We start from the raw sequence: 14,259 nt of genomic DNA on the forward strand, positions 1-14,259 counted from the left end.
CAAAAAAAGAATAGCATAACCACAATCAACAAAAACAGCCATTACCTCTTTAAGTCATCAGCACAGCACATCTTCCTCATTTTGGAATTTCCATAGTTGTGTCTAAGAATTTGCTTTACTTTGCTTCTGTTCATTATTATTAATAGCTCAATTATCTCTCACTCTTGTCTTTCTATCTCTTCTCTCTACTCCTTTTACTCACAGGGAGACAATTTCTCAAGAATTTCCTGAGCCTTGTTTCTTGCCTAAGAGCTAATCTGCTCACTTCTGAAAAGTTGCTTTCTAGCCTTTGATAAGCTATAATCTCTGATACCCTTCTTTAATAAATCCTTCAGCTAAATATTCTTGGACTTCTCTGGTGGCTCAGATGGTAAAGTGTTTTTCTACAGTGCAGGAGACCTGGGTTCCATCCCTGGGTCGGGAAGATCCCCTGGAGAAGGAAATGACAATCCACCCCAGTACTATTGCCTGGAAAATCCCATGGACAGAGGAGCCTGGTAGGCTACAGTCCATGGGGTCACAAAGAGTTGGACACGATTGAGCAACTTCACTTTCCTTTCCTTTCAGGTAAATATGTTTTCCAGATATCTTATTTTTATTTGAGAAATCCTTAAGGAAGTATCTTAATATTATTTTACACACCAATGAAAAAATATCTTATAAAATTATTTCTTTTCTAGCTTTATTGTGAAAATAAAGATTGCAAATACATTGTGAAAAGGTAATAAATGTGTGTGTATATTATGTATGCAAATGTGTGTGAATATAATGTAGTGACTATAGAGCCAATAACCCTTAGAAACATTTATCTCTGCCTTTTAAGGATGCTTGACTAGTTAAATATATTTTCTAGGTAACAACATTTTGAGGAATGGATGGGAATGATGGAATTTGCAATGTCTTAAAGATGGCTATTGTGAACACTCATATGTATGCATGTGTGTATAGCTACACATATACATTTTTATTGTGCATTCCTTACTTCAACCTAAAATCCATCCATGTCAAATTCTTGGCTGGCTGTATTAGGTGCGAGGGATGAAATTGGTGACTGAAGTCTTGATCATGGAAACACAGCACTCTGAGGACTTCAAGAAAGCTTTTTTCTCAGCTCCCTTCTTCAGGAGTTTACATTTTCTGTTTCATCTATGGGATTGAGTTTAGTGGCAAGCACACACTGAAAGTTTGTGAGAAATGTCATGGGAACTGCTTAACAACGTTCAGATGAGGAAATGGCATTTGAGTCCCCAGCATCAGACCTGCCTCTTTCATATTAGAAACCTTAAGGTAGACTTACAGGGTAGTTGGGAAAAAGGCCATCTATATATCTGCATCCCATTTTTGAAATCTAAAGGTTAGACATCTGAATAATTTTCATTTGATTGGCATGCCTAAGGTAGTAAAATGGCTGGGTCTTTGAAACAACATGTAGAACTTATATTTTTTCTGTAATTGTTATACTACATGGACCCATTTTATAAATTATATTTTGGCTACAGTCCTCTTTGTGATTTTCATCATCTTACTTAATATTAAGTAGCCAATACATTTCAAACTATACTATTGTAGAATTATTTTGGCATTTTATGAAACAAAAATTAAGCATTTGACTATGATCTGTAATCAACAGCAAAGTTGCATTATAATTAATACTCTGTGCTTGAAATGGGTAACAATTTGATTGCAAATTATATGTAATTTAATTGAAATGCTGCAATAATCCTTCCACTATTAGATATTTCTAGGATTCCAAATCTACCTGAGATGCATAATGTTATGAGCAATACAGTCATTTTCTGTTCCATTCAATAGTAAATAATTCATTCAGGAGTGTGAAATTAATAGAAATGAGAAATGAATATAAAAGCAAATGACTGAATTGGAAAAGTAATAAGAATGTAATCACTGAACCTGTGAGGTAAGGTACTTTGTAATGTTAGCACTTTGAATTGTTAAACTATAAAACAATTCCATTTTGCATGATATTTTTAAATTCACACAAAAATTGATTTAAATTGGAAATATTTGCAGTACAAAGAAACTCCCCCTCTAGACAAGATGTTTAAGGTTAAATATAATAGAAACATAAATCTTCCTAAGCCTTATTAAAGGAGAAATATCTGCAGTATCTGAGTTAGATTTCTTTCAACCAAAAACTCCCATTCTGAAATGCTAGCATTCTGACACAGTGACAAATTGCTTGAACAAATGCTAAATAGTTAAATGGACAGGTGATGGATGGCCTCATAAGCCTTGCAGGGCAGCCTGTGTAAGATACTAATTGGTTCTGTGGAACTGGTTTTAGTCAATAAATTCACTTGAGAGTTTTTTTGTGTGTGTTAGACATCCTTAAAGAATGCAGTGCTGTAGGTGACAAAACACTTGCAACACATTAGGCCACCAACAACTTTATTACACCCAGTGTGCATGACATCTCTTTTCTTAAATAAGGCCTATATTCAAATAATAAATATTCATTATTAATGCCCAATAGTGAGATCCTTTATGAGTTCTCAATTTTACTATTTGACTACCTATTTTTCTTAATAAAAAAAAAAATCCCATAATTTTTTTCTTCTTCTAGAAAGCAACACAAATTAGGCTTTTCAAATAATAAGTTAAGTGATATAGTTTTTAAAAATTTTTCCTATAGGATCAGAATAAAAAGATTATTTTTTCCTATCAATATGTGTAAAACATTACCTGATTTAAATTTTTAAGGGCAAGTTGATTTTCTTTTCCTCTTCTTTTTAAAAATACTCATAATAAAATTATATAATATGTGTCAAATTTATTTTTCAAATTTCCAGAATCTTGTCTAGTGGATGGAAGGAAGAAAGAAAGAATGAAGGAAGGAAAGAAGTGAGAGATAAAAGGATTAATTTCCAATTGTGGCCTTAGGAAGTTGCTAAGAAACTAAGACGATACATTTTGGATTGAGAAATAAATACTAACAAATCAATTTGTTCATTCTTCGCAACTACTCCAGACATTTTTTATGCAATAACAGAGAAAGTCAACTATCAATTCCAGTAGTCCATTGGAGAATAAAAGTTCTTTTGAATACCAAATCATATTTCCATTTTTGAAAAATCCAAACATCTCCAATTCCTCCTTCAAGACTGAGCTAGGACTATAAGTTGGACTATTTCCTCTGCCCAAAAATATCCTGTCTCTAAACAAAGAAGAAATGAGATGCTCTGTAGGCAATAAGCCAACAGTTTATGCAACTGGATTGCCTCAGTGTAGACTGAAGTTTAAGATTTACTGTGTTTCCTCATACTGAAGGCCTCAGTTTCCTCATACATAAAAAAGTAAAATTAGTATTGGACTCATAAGTTCACAATTAATTTATATATAAGTCAATTACACTAGCAACCAGAACAAAATAAGAACTCAAAAATTTCAATTATAATTACTACTATTATCATTATGTGTATTTTTTCCTATCTAACAAACTTAGCTTTATAAACCTTCTGTGAAAAGAAATTTTTAACATGGAGACTTAGGATTTTTATTATCATAATCATTATAAAGTACAAAGATGAGAAGGAAATGGCAACCCACTCCAGTATTCTTGCCTGGAGAATCCCATGGGCAGAGGAACCTGCCAGGCTACAGCCCATGGGGTCAGAAACAGTTGGACATGACTGAGTGACTAAAACAACAAAGTAAAAAAAAAAAAGTAAATAGGGAACAGAATATGTATTAACATATATATAATTTCAATTGAATATCTATGAAAAATTATTTTTCTGTTTTAAGGACATTTTTAGCATGTCCAATATTTTCTCTCTATGCATGAGATATAGCAAAATCTAAGCTAGCTAACCATGGGTTAGGAAGATCCCCTGGAGAAGGAAATGGCAAACCACTCCAGAATTCTTGCCTGGAAAATCCCATGGATGGAGGAGCCTGGTAGGTCACATTGGTCCATGCGGTCACAAAGATTGGACACAACTAAGTGATTTCATTTTCACTTTCATGCTAGCTAAAAAAAAAAAAATGAGTTTATCTAATTAGCTTAGAAATTTCTGGTAGCATGTTGAATTAACCTGGTAACACATTCTCCCGACCTGAATTAACCTGATTGCTGCTTTTATGTTGTGAGTTTTATTAGGAAATCACAGGTTTTTTTCTGCTTTTCATGAACAGCCTAAATCTAACCATAGCCATAATGCAAGTAAAAGAAAATATCCTCATTAAAATTGTCAACCTGAAATAAAACAACACAAAAAATGTATGAGTTAAAAATACATTTAGCTGTCTATAAATTCAAATTCAAAAAAGAATCAATCCTGACTTCCATTGCCTTAAACAAATAGGAGGCAGTACTTCTCACATATGAAGGAATAGAAAAGTACGCAGCTTGCAACATAAATTCAAGAGCTGGGAGATAGTTTCAGATGGCAGGGTAGAAGGATGTGCACTCATCTACTATGACAGCACCAAAATTGCAACTAGCTGTTGACCAATCATTGACAGGAAGACTGGGGAAACAGACTCCACTATTATGATACAGTATTATTAACTAAAGTATAGATTTGGTTCAAGTTTCACAAAATTTTCTGCTGGTGTCCATTATTTTTTTCATATCTTATTCAAGATTCCACATTGTATTTAGTTGCACTGAGCAGCTTCAGCTACATGTAGCAAGTTCTGATAAATTCTCTTCATACAAATATATATTTTAAAATTTTCCTTCTTATGGCTTCTTAGATACACCTATCATTTATTTTATTTTATTTTTTGCATTATTTTATTATTATTATTTTTTAATTTTTATTTTTACTTTATTTTACTTTGCAATACTGTATTGGTTTTGCCATACATTGACATGAATCCACCACGGGTGTACATGAGTTCCCAAACATGAACCCCCCTCCCACCTCCCTCCCCATACCATCTCTCTGGGTCATCCCCGTGCACCAGCCCCAAGCATCCTGTATCCTGCGTTGAACATAGACTAGCAATTCGTTTCTTACATGATAGTATACATGTTTCAGTGCCATTCTCCCAAATCATCCCACCCTCTCCCTCTCCCTCAGAGTCCAAAAGTCCACTCTACACATCTGTGTCTCTTTTGCTGTCTCACATACAGGGTCATCATTACCATCTTTCTAAATTCCATATATATGTGTTAGTATTCTGTATTGGTGTTTTTCTTTCTGGCTTACTTCACTCTGTATATTCAGCTCCAGTTTCATCCATCTCATTAGAACTGATTCAAATGTATTCTTTTTAATGGCTGAGTAATACTCCATTGTGTATATGTACCACATTTAAAAGCAGACATTTAATTTCTGAATAAATGGGATCTTGAAGTATCTTTGATATTAATTTCTCACTTAAATGATTTCTTCTCTGCAAACATCCTTTGTGTTTTTTTTCTCTTTTAACTTTATTGAAACTTCCAATGGCTAAGTCAAAATCTCTCTTGGTAAATGTCATATTGCACTTGAAAATATGTGGGTTATTTTCAAACATTTTTGATATTGATTTCTAACATAATTTCACAGTGAAAAGAGAACAGACTCTATGGTCTCAATATACATAGACCATGAAATTTTGTACCTTGTTTTATGTCCCTGGATATGTTCCAGTGTCTCCTGATTTATAGTCTATGGGAACTTTAACAGAATTTATATCATGCTGTTGTGTGAAAATTGTATAAATCTTAATTATGTTGAATTGGTTCACAGTGCTTTTCAGGTCTAGTATATCCTTCTACTTCTCTGACTATTCATTGTATTCACTTTTGAGAGTTTTATATTGAAACTCCAACTAAAAATCTTAATTAATTTATCTACTTAGAAAGTAACTGTAATATAAAGTAGAACAATATGTAACTTTTTTCTGTATTTTCTAAGTCTCCTGAAAATGTTATCACATTTTCACAATTTAAAAAATGAAAAGAGAAACTGTCACAAGAGATAAATAAAGAGCTAAATTTTCTGTCTATGCATGGTGACATGTTAAGTAGACTTACTGTGATCATTTCACTATATACATGTATTCAATCACTGTACTATACATCTGAAACTATAATAATGTTACATGTCAATAAAAATTCTGAAAAAAAGAGTTCAAAAATATTGGTCTCAGAATCCCCATGTTTCTCTTTTCTTTTCTGTCATAGTGACACGAAGGTTCTAGCAACTCTAGACTTCATGTGTGGGTTTGAAAGAAGAGGATAGACATGATGACACCAGCTGCATTTATTTCTATTTCAGGAAATGCAAAATCATTCTTAACAGTGTGCATTACCTTATGCTTACATTTCATTGATCAGATCTGTGTCACATGGCCAAGAGAGTGAAAGTCACTCAGTCATGTCTGATTCTATGTGATCCCATGGACTGCACAGTCTATGGAATTCTCCAGGCCAGAATACAGGCGTAGGTAGTCTTTCCCTTATCCAGGAGTCTTTCCAACACAGGGATCAAACCCAGTTCCTCTGCATTGCAGGTAGATTCTTTATCAGCTGAGCCACATGGGAAGCCCATCATATGGTCATAGAACTGGGAAAAATGAATTATGTAGCCTTTCCAGTCTTGAAATTAGAAGTAGCAAGAGAGAGTAGCTAGTCTGTATTTGGTAAACCAATAAAAAATATCATCACAAAAATATTGTTCAATTAAACAAGAAAAACATGATTATATTTGAAAAAGCTTTTTCCTCTTGTCAAATTGAGTTTTTTGAAAAATTATTGTCATCCTTGGTCTGTAGTAAATATCAAGTTTATTTGTACTTTTGTATACTTAAAACATTTTTAAAAAGTTTAGATGAAACGGAGGGTAGTTTCTCAAGCTAAAAATTAAATGACCAAGTAGACAATATCAGAAAAATCATTATTCTTATACCACAGTTAATCAATAAGTCCACTAATTTATATGTAATAGATTGAATGGAGAAATTGCATATCTGACTTGCTAGAATGAATGTATTGACAAATTGAATTGTTGTGCTTTGATGTATAAAATCGTGAATTAATCTTTTCATTATTCACAAATTTCTCAAGAAAGTCTTATATGTCTGCTATTCTTTGAAAACGGTCACAACCCTTTCTACCAGAATACTATGTAAAATCACAGAATTGTACCCTAGGGAAGTAAAAGTGCATAAAAGTAGAGTATCATAAAGAAGGCTAAGCATTCAGATTAGAAATATTTCTTCAGTAAATGGAATTAAATGCATATGAATGCAGAAACGAGTTTGTATCATTAGTTTCTGACATATATCCATAATAAAATAATTTGGGAATTAAGACTAAGGAACTTCATTCTAGCAGGAGTTGGAGATTATATGATTTGGGGTTACAAATAAATTATAGCCAGTAGCAGAATTCACAAACACTGTATTTGCAAGTATGGAATTTAAAATAGTGAGTGACTGTGCCACAATTTATTCATTTACCCATTGAGAGGTGTTTGTGTTGTTTTACTGATTTTTGCTATTACAAATTATGTTACTGTGAATATTCATGTACAATTGTTGGTATGAACATATGCTTTCTTTCCTCATAGGTGTAGTACGGTCAATGAGTGGAACAGCCAATCATATAGCATGTGCAGGTTTAACTTTTAAGAAACTACCAAATGGTTTTCCAAAGTTGTATCATTTTACATTCTCACTAGCAGGGTATGAGAGTTTCAGTTGCTCCAGAGCATTGTCAACTCTTGTCTCAATCAGTGTTTTTCATTTTACCCATCCCTGTAAGTGTTAGGTTGTCTATCACTGAAGTTTCACTTGCATTTTCATAACAATTAATGACACTGAGCATGTATTCATATATTTTTTGCTACTGTTACTCTTCTCTGTTGAAGTGCCTTTTCAAATTCTCTGCTCATTTAAAGCTTTTAAAAAATTGTTTTCTTGCTGAGTTTTGAGAGTTTGCTTATATATTATGGATACAAAAATATGCTTAATAAGTATTTTCTCTCAGTCTTTGGCTTGTCTTTTTATTTACTTCCAAAAAGTATCATTTTGTATCTTTAGGAAGTCGTTTTATCAATATTTTCCTATAATGAATTTTGTGGTGCTTTATCTTAAGAATCTTAACATAAACCAAGGTTAAAAAATGTATTCCTGGGCTTTCCTGGTGGCTCAGTTGTAAAGAATCCACCTGCCAATGCAGGACACAAAGTTTCCATCCCTGGTCCAGGAAGATTCCACATGCCACAGAGCAGCTAACTCCATGTGCCACAACTACTGAGCCTGGGCTCTAGAGCCTGGGAGCCACAACTAATGGGTCCACGTGCCACATTTACTGAAGTCTGCATGGCCTAGAATCTGTGCTCCGCAGCAAGAGCAGCCACTGCAATGAGGAGCCTGTGCACTGCAACTAGAGAGTGGTCCCTGCTTACTGCAGTGAGAAAAAAGCCCACGCAGCAAGGAAGATCCTGCACAGCCAAAATCAAATAAATAAGCAAAAACCTGAGAATGTACTCCTCTGTTTTATTTTAGAATGTTTATAGTATTAGGTTGAACATTTACATGTATGATTAACTTAGGTTTAATTACAAGATACAAGTTGACATTAATTTGTATTAGCCCTTTTTTAAAATCAGATTTCCAATTGTTCCAGTATCATTTGTTGAAAATAGTTGACCTTTTCCTACTGAATTCCATTAGAGTATTTTCAGAAATAAATTGTTCTTGGGAATGGTTACACACTCCAGTATTCTGGCGTGTCTTGGGAAAGACTACCCACTCCAGTATTCTGGCCTAGAGAATTCCATGGACTATGCAACCCATGGGATCACAAAGAGTCAGACACGACTGAGCGACTTTCATTTTCACTTTTATTTTATTGCACTTTGCAGATACTATGTGACCGCTCTATGTCAAGTAAGTTTATTGTCTATTGGCACCATTTTTTGCAACAGCATTTTCTCATTTCCTGCCTCTCTCTTAGTAATTCTTCTAGTATTTCTAGCTTTTCATTACTATCGTATTTGTTATAGTGATCTATGATTTGTGATATTGATGTTAGTATTGCAATTATTTGAGGTGGCACAAATCACTTCCATATAAGATGGCAAACTTAATCAACAAATGTGTGTGTTTTGACTGACCAGTTATTCCTCTGTCTCTCTCCCTCTCCTCTGGCCTCCCAATTTCCTGAGACCCAACATTACTGCAATGTCTATTAATAACCCTACAATGGTCTCTAAGTATTCAAGCCACATCTCTCACTTTAAGTTAAAAATTAGAAATTATTAAACTTGGTGAGGAAGAATTGTTGAAAACCAAGATGGGCTGAAAGCTAGGCCTCTTGTGCCAAACAGTTAGCCAAGTTGTGAGTGCAAAGGAAAAGTTCTTGAAGGAAATTAAAGTACTGCTCGAGTGAACACACAAATGATAAGAAGTGGAACAGCCTTACTGCTGATATGAAGGAAGCTTTAGTTGTCTGACTAGAACATAAAACCGACTACAACATTGTCTTAAGCAAAAGCCTAATCCAGAGCAAGACCCTAACTCTTTAATCTGATGAAGGCTGAGGGAGGTGATGAAGCTGCAGGAGAAAAGTTTGAAGCTAGCAGAGGTTGGTTCATGAGGTTCAAGGAAAGTTGCCATCTCCAAAACATAAAAGTACAAGGTAAAGGAGCAAGTGCTGATGGAGAAGTTGCAGCAAGTTATCTAGAAGATCTAGTGAAGATCATTAAAGAAGGTAGCTACACTAAAAAACAGATTTTAATGCAGATGAAACAGCCTTTTGGGGAAGAAAATGCCATCTAAGACTTTCATAACTAGAGAAGAGAAGTCAATCTCCAGCTTCAAAGCTTTAAAAGACAGGTTGACTTTCATGTTAGGAACTAATACAGCTGGTGACTGTAAGTTGAAGCCGGTCCTTATTTACCATTCTAAAAATCCTAGAGTCCCTAAGGATGATGCTAAATTAACTTTGCTTGTGCTCTATAAATAGAACAAGCCTGAATGACAATACATCAGCTTGCAATATCATGTACTGAATGTTTTAAGGCCACCCACTGTTAAGACTTACTGTTCAAAAAAAGAAAATTTCCTTCCAAATTACTACTGTTCATTGACATTGCACCTGGTCAATCAAGAACACTGATGGAGAGGCACAATGAGGTTAATGGTATTTTCATGCCTGATAGCACAACATCCATATTCTCATGCCATTAAAGGCATTTATGATTCATGGGGAAAGGTGAAAATATCAATATTAATGGAATTTTGGAAGAAGCTGATTCCAACCCTCATGGATGACTTTGAGGGGTTCAAGATTACAGTGGAGGAAGGAACTGATGATGTGGTAGAAACAGCAAGAGAACTGGAATCAGAAGTGGACATTGAAGATGAGACTGAATTGCTGTAATCTCATGATAAAACTTAAACGGATGGAGTTGCTTCTCATGGATATGCAAATAAAGTGGTTTCTTGAGATGGAATTTATTACTGATGAAGATGCTATGAAGTTGTTGAAATGACAGCAAAGTATTTAGAATATTACATAAACTTAATTGATAAATCAGCAACAAGTTTGAGAGGATAGACTTTTGATTTTGAAAGAAGTCCTACTGTAAGTAAACTGTCTCAAGTAGCCTTGTACACTACAGAGAAAAAGATCTATGTGACAAACCTCATTGCTATCTTATTTTAAGAAATTGCTATGGTCACCTCAACCTTCGGCAACCACCACACTAATTAGTCACAGTCATCAACACTGAGGCAAAATCTTCCACCAGCAAAATAATTATGACTAATAAAAACTCAAATGATGGTTAGCGTTTTTACCAATAAAGCATGTTTAAACTAAGTATATTATATTTAGACATAATAGTATTCCACCTTTAATGCACTACAGTAGAAACACAACTTTTATATGCACTGGGAAGCCAAAAAAAGATTTGTGACTCACTTTATTCCAATATTTACTTTATTGAAGTGGTCCAGAAACAAACCCACAGTATCTCTGAGGTATGCCTGTATACAGATCTATCACTAGATTCTCTGTTCTGTTATTTGATCTATTTGACTACATTTAAGCCAAAACCCACATCTTTTTTTTTATAGTCTTGCTGCTTTATTCCAGATCTCCAATTTTTTCAAAAATATTTGAGCTATTCAAGATCCTTAGTATTTCCATATGAATTTTAAAACAAAAATGTAGATTTCTACAAAAAATTCTCCTATGATTTTTATTAGGATTGTGTTGAATCTATAGATATAATCTAGAAACACACTTTGGAGAAAAAAAAAATTATCATACTGAGTGCTCTGAACTAGAAACATGATAAAATCTCACTATTTAATTGGGTCTTCTTTAAATTGTGTTAGCAATGCTTATAATTTTAAATGTATAAACTTTACACATGTTCGTTCTACTAGGTTTATTCTAAAATAATCATATTTCTGGGCTTTCCAGGTGGCTCAGCAGTAAAGAGTCTGCCTACAATGCAGGAGCCACAGGAGACAAAGGTTTGATCCTTGGGTCAGGAAGATCCCCTGGAGGAGGGCATGGTGACCCACTCCAGTATTCTTGCCTGGAGAATCCCATAGACAGAGGAGCCTGGAGGGCTACCAGCCATGGGGCCAAAAAGAGTCGGACACAACTGAAATGACTTAACACACATGCTGAATCATATTTCTATTCTATTAAAAATGTTGCTTTTAAATGAAATTAAATCATGACTACAATCATGATGTCTTATCTTGCAATTTGGCTAAACTTGCTTATTCTAGTAGCTTTTCCTAAATTTGCACGTCACTTATTTTATGCCTTATTTAGAATCTTCAGTACAAAGTTGAATAGGGGTGCTGAGAAGAGTCGTCCTCTTCTCATTCCTAATTTTAGGGGAAAAGATTTCATATTTTTAACATTACGTATGATGTTTAACATTATTGGTGCATGTACGTGCTAAGTCGCTTTAGTCGTGCCCGAATCTTTGTGACCCTATGGAGTGTAGCCCATCAGGCTCCTCTGTCCATGGGATTCTCCAGACAAGAATACTTGAGTGGGTTGCCATGCCCTCCTCCAGGGGATCTTCCTGACTCAGGAATCCAACCTGCCTTTCCTATGTCTCCTGTATTGGCAGGCAGTTTCTTTACCACCAGCACCATCTGGGAAACACAACATTATTTGTAGGTGCCCATTTTCAGAGAGAAGACATTCTCTTTTATGTTCTCTTTCAGGATTTTTAATTTATTTATTTTTTACTTTAAATAAGAATGGATGTTGAAAAGTCCCACCTGGTCATAATGTTTTATTCTATTTATATATTGTTGGATTGAATTAGCTAGAATTTTCTCTACAAGTTTCTTTAGAAGTTTTGCTTCTATAACAGTTACTGATAAATTATACTTCTCTAAACTTACAAACTGTGATCTCCAAAACAGTCTTTTAAGAGAATTAAGCTACAAGCTCTTAAAGCCACAGACTAGAAGAAAATAATTTCAAGTTAGATATTGGATAAGGGACTTATATCCAGATTATAAAATAAACTCTCAGAACACATTAGAATGAAAACAACATGACCCACTAAAGAGTTTGGCAGAAAATCTGAACAGACATCTTATTTAAGAAGATGCAGTGGTTACAAATAATTATATGAAGAGGTTTGAGAATCTCTTATAATTACTAATTGGGAAATATCAAATAAAATATAATGAGATACCATTACGCACCTCTTTATAATAGAGAGAATTTTAGAAATTTACCAAGCCAAGTACGGGCAACTATGTGGAGCGAATGAAGCTCTCATGCACTGCTAGTGGGCATTTAAGATGCAATTCTGGAATATGGTGTGGCGGTTTCTTGAAGAATTAATAACATAACCACCAAATGACACAGCTATTCTCCTGTTAGCCATTTACCCTAAAGGAATGAGAGTATATGTCCATACAGTGATTTTTATCTGTGTGTCTATTCAGCATATTTATTCAGAGTAGCTTTGAACTCAAAACAATCCAAAAATCCATCAACAGCTGAATATATAAACAAATATGGCTGATCCATACAAAGGAATGTTGCCAGGTAACACAATAATAAGCTGTTTAAAAACAGCATGAGTAAATCTCAAAATAATTATGCTGAATGAAAGAAGACATAAAGAATACATTTTTATGATTATTTCTTTAAATTTTAGAAAATGCAATTCTCTCACTGCAACCTATAGTGAGAGAAAATGGGACAGAGTTGCCTGCGGTGGGGAGAAGGGGCTTGAGAAAGGGATTACCAAGGAACATGAGGAAACTTTCAGGGGTAGTGGGTATGTTCACTATCATGATTGTGATAATGGTTTCAAGGATGTATAATATATATATTCCAACATATCAAATTTGTATATTAAAATTATTATACATTAAGTATATCATAATAAACTGTAAAAAGCAAAATTAAACCAAAAAGATTACAGGGCTTAAATTTTCCACTTTCATAAATACTAGTAACCCAAAGAATAAACTTATAATTATATGTAAAAACATAGTGAGAACATATACACTATAGACATGAAAGGTCAGATGCAGTAAACTCAACTTCAAATTTAGTGAAGTTATTACAAACAGGCACTTTCATTACTAGTCATCCAATTATTGTTTCAGTTTTATTTTTCCAAGTAGTTTAATTGTAGTGATCTTTTTCTTAATTATTTCTGCTTCCTAATTTTATATAGTGATAGTGTTTTCCCAGTCGTCTGCTATATACCGCTACATTTTTATTTGATCGTTATTTCATACATATGGAGAATGATAGGGTCAATGACATTGTGACTCCCTCGCTCCACATATTTGTTCCTCGGTGTTTCATCCTTTCCCTCTTCCCCTGCTCTCTCCATACACACAAAGCCGAAATAGAGAGATTTCTAATCAGAATTTTCATGTTGTAGGATATAGTATTTTGTTTTACTGTTTTGTGTGGCTACTGATTATTAGGCATCAAAGCCAATATTTGGGTGTACAGTTACCTTCCTGGCTCTACTGAGCAGACGGTAAACTTTACAGTGGCAGGAGCACAATTACGCATCTTTGTAACTCTTTTGCTTGGTACAGAGACTGGCACATAGTAGGCATTGTTAAATATTGATTAAATGAATGAGTAGAAATAATTTTAGCATTCAGTATTGGAAAGAAGACAATAGAACTGATATTTCCACACTGCTGCTGTCATACAATAGTAGAAGATGAGTCACAGAATAAGCATTATGTCAAGGTAAACAGAAAATGCTAAGGTGTTCATATTCACCTGCCTTTTAAGTGCTATTTGAGGATTTGGACAGAAACAAATTCTTT

At 34.1% G+C, this 14,259-nt stretch overlaps 1 pseudogene; it reads left to right on the forward strand.

Annotated features, from left to right (window-relative positions):
- Window positions 1-8,843: 8,843 nt before the first annotated feature.
- Window positions 8,844-10,723, forward strand: LOC138069466 (tigger transposable element-derived protein 1-like; annotated as a pseudogene).
- Window positions 10,724-14,259: the final 3,536 nt, after the last annotated feature.

Source organism: Capricornis sumatraensis, chromosome 2 (assembly GCF_032405125.1).
Source record: "Capricornis sumatraensis isolate serow.1 chromosome 2, serow.2, whole genome shotgun sequence".
NCBI lineage: Eukaryota > Metazoa > Chordata > Mammalia > Artiodactyla > Bovidae > Capricornis > Capricornis sumatraensis.